Here is a 3,735-nt window from a genome sequence, read left to right as displayed (position 1 = left end):
ATATATATATATATATATATATATATATATATATATATATATATATATATACATATATATATATATATATATATATATATATATATATATATATATATATATATATATATATATATATATATATATATAGTTCAAATGATCTCAGACAAAATAAATATCCCAGACAGAATATCTCACAGGAGAATATTTATAGTATTTAGCATGATTTTAGTAGATATTAAATTAATTTTTTTACCCATTATTATTGTGAGAAATACTAAATGAATGAGTTAAATTAAATTTTTTCAAAAGTATTATTTTTATATAGGCCTATATATATATATATATATATATATATATATATATATATATATATATATATATATATATAGGCCTATATATGTATATATATATATATATATATATATATATATATATATATATATATATATATATATATATATATGTGTGTGTGTGTGTGTATGTGTGTGTTTGTGTGCATTGCGGTCAAAGCCTCAATGCAGGTTAAATTATCCTGGTCTTTGTAAAATATTCCTTGGCTCGTGTTCAAAATAAACTTTGACATGACAACTTTTGTTCACAGCGATTCATTTTATCTTAAGGTATGAAAAGTTCACAAATACCATCCAGCAAGTTGTTTCCCTAACCATCCCCTCCCCCCCAAAAAAAAGAACACACCAACAAGAGGTCTACCCCCCACCCCCTTTCACCCCAACACACACCAGCTAGAAGTCTATTTTTAACTGATGCTGGGCACGTGAAATAGTTTTTTTAAATGTTGACATTGTTCACTGAGGTAAGGCAGGCTGTGTAGAATTGCTACATTAGCTAGCTAAACTGTGGCTACATCAGCTAGCTAAACTGTGGCTACATCAGTTAGCTAAACTGTGGCTACATCATCTAGCTAAACTGTTGCTACTTCAGTTAGCTAAACTTTGGCTACATCAGCTGGCTAAACTGTGGCTACATCAGCTAGCTAAACTGTTTCTACATCAGCTAGAGTTAGCTAAACTGTGGCTACATCAGATAGAGCTAGCTAAATTGTGGCTACATCAGCTAGAACTAGCTAAACTGTGGCTACATCAGCTAGAGTTAGCTAAACTGTGGCTGCATCAGATAGAGCTAGCTAAACTGTGGCTACATCAGCTAGAACTAGCTAAACTGTGGCTACATCAGCTAGAGTTAGCTAAACTGTGGCTACATCAGCTAGAACTAGCTAAACTGTGGCTACATCAGCTAGAACTAGCTAAACTGTGGCTACATCAGCTAGAGTTAGCTAAACTGTGGCTACATCAGCAATCCAAATATGTGACTATATGTACTGTCAACATCTACTTCTATTGGCTTGAATGTCTGTCACTTATTCTCATAGAGTTGAACTTTGTCAACTGGTATTGTAATCTCCAAGTGTGATTTATGCTGGCATTTATACGGCTGATTGTCATCCATTTGAAATCCGTTTAGATCTGATGCATGCTACTTTATGGGGCGTGAAAATGTAATGCTCAACGCGTTGATAGAAGAACCGTCTTCCTCACGCTCATAAAAATAAACACAGGTAAAGGAGGATGGATTAGGGGGGGGGGGGGGGGTCACGCACGCGAGGATACAACCAATCACAGTAGCAACTATTTATTCCTCCCCCCCCCCCCACACTCACGATTTATCTCCCACCCCCACACACAGTTGGAGTGAAACTCTTTACCTGCAACTTTTGAAATGTCGTGCTCTGCAAGCAGACAGGGGTGAGTTTTTGTGTTGTGTGGTGTGTGTTGTGTGTGGTTTGGCTTGTTTGTGTGGTTTGTGTGGTGTGTACATGCTACATGGTGTAGTGAGTTTCTCTGTGATAGACACGACATTGGTGCCTTTCTATGTGATAGATACGACATTGGTGATTTTTTTTTGGTGATATATAGATACGACATTGGTGAGTTTGATAGACACGACATTGGTGAGTTTGATAGACACGACATCGGTGAGTTTGATAGACACGACATTGGTGAGTTTGATAGACACGACATTGGTGAGTTTGATAGACACGACATTGGTGAGTTTGATAGACACGACATTGGTGAGTTTGATAGGCACGACATTGGTGAGTTTGATAGACACGACATTGGTGAGTTTGATAGACACGACATTGGTGAGTTTGATAGACACGACATTGGTGAGTTTGATAGACACGACAATGATGAGTTTCTCTGCCAGTTTCACATTGGAAAGCTCAAGATATCTCTGCAGGCTCTACAGTGCCAGATACAACAATTTCATGGAACGACAAGCGTCTCCGTCAAACTATCAATGTGCCATTTCTCAGCCATCCGTAGCTCAGTGTGACTCATACGTGACCTAACAAACATAGACAACATGACCTAACACACAGAGACAACATGACCTAACACATATCACACACATGAGGTTCACGCTAACGATGTAACTATATTTGGGCCCACATAATAAGAGGCGTTTTTTAAAGGTTGTGTAAGCACATCTGGTTGTGTGTAGTGTGAGCACATCTGGTTGTGTGAGCACATCTGGTTGTGTGTAGTGTGAGCACATCTGGTTGTGTGTAGTGTGAGCACATCTGGTTGTGTAAGCACATCTGGTTGTGTGAGCACATCTGGTTGTGTGAGCACATCTGGTTGTGTGTAGTGTAAGCACATCTGGTTGTGTGAGCACATCTGGTTGTGTGAGCACATGTGGTTGTGTGTAGTGTGAGCACATCTGGTTGTGTGAGCACATCTGGTTGTGTGAGCACATCTGGTTGTGTGTAGTGTAAGCACATCTGGTTGTGTGAGCACATCTGGTTGTGTTAGCACATCTGGTTGTGTGTAGTGTAAGCACATCTGGTTGTGTGTAGTGTAAGCACATCTGGTTGTGTAAGCACATCTGGTTGTGTGAGCACATCTGGTTGTGTGAGCACATCTGGTTGTGTGAGCACATCTGGTTGTGTTTAGTGTTTTTTATTGGTGTTTTGATTTGGTTTGTTGTTGTGGCTGTTTTGTTTTTTTGTCTTGTATGGTTTTTTTTTTTTGTTGTTGTTGTTGTTAGTTTGTTTGGTTTTTAAAACATCTGGTTGTGTGAGCACATCTGGTTGTGTGAGTACATCTGGTTGTGTGTAGTGTAAGCACATCTGGTTGTGTGTAGTGTAAGCACATCTGGTTGTGTGAGCACATCTGGTTGTGTGAGCACATCTGGTTGTGTGAGCACATCTGGTTGTGTGAGCACATGTGGTTGTGTGAGCACATCTGGTTGTGTGTAAAGTAAGCACATCTGGTTGTGTGTAGTGTAAGCACATCGAGTTGTGTGAGCACATCTGGTTGTGTGAGCACATCTGGTTGTGTGAGCACATCTGGTTGTGTGTAGTGTAAGCACATCTGGTTGTGTGAGCACATGTGGTTGTGTGAGCACATCTGGTTGTGTGAGCACATGTGGTTGTGTAAGCAAATCTGGTTGTGTGTAGTGTAAGCACATCTAGTTGTGTGTAGTGTAAGCACATCTGGTTGTGTGAGCACATGTGGTTGTGTGAGCACATCTGGTTGTGTGAGCACATGTGGTTGTGTGTAGTTTGAGCACATCTGGTTGTGTGAGCACATCTGGTTGTGTGTAGTATAAGCACATCTGGTTGTGTGAGGTGTAAGCACATCTGGTTGTGTGAGCACATGTGGTTGTGTGAGCACATCTGGTTGTGTGAGCACATCTGGTTGTGTGTAGTGTAAGCACATCTGGTTGTGT

At 39.6% G+C, this 3,735-nt stretch overlaps 1 protein-coding gene across 1 annotated transcript in view; it reads left to right on the top strand.

Moving 5' to 3' along the window:
• Positions 1-1,793: 1,793 nt before the first annotated feature.
• The window catches only part of LOC131943935 (glutamate receptor 3), a 29,063-nt gene continuing 27,121 nt past the window's right edge, over positions 1,794-3,735 (top strand). Inside the window, exon 1 of the mRNA XM_059304321.1 lies at positions 1,794-1,927. The gene's annotated coding sequence lies outside the window, so the exon portion shown is untranslated. The remainder of the gene's footprint in view (positions 1,928-3,735) is intronic.

Source organism: Physella acuta, unplaced genomic scaffold (assembly GCF_028476545.2).
Source record: "Physella acuta isolate Inbredline_101_S28 unplaced genomic scaffold, ASM2847654v3 ptg000473l, whole genome shotgun sequence".
In the NCBI taxonomy this organism is placed as follows: Eukaryota; Metazoa; Mollusca; class Gastropoda; family Physidae; genus Physella; species Physella acuta.
The sequence above is the reverse complement of the archived record's forward strand: the minus strand, read 5'-3'. Positions and strand labels throughout refer to the sequence as shown.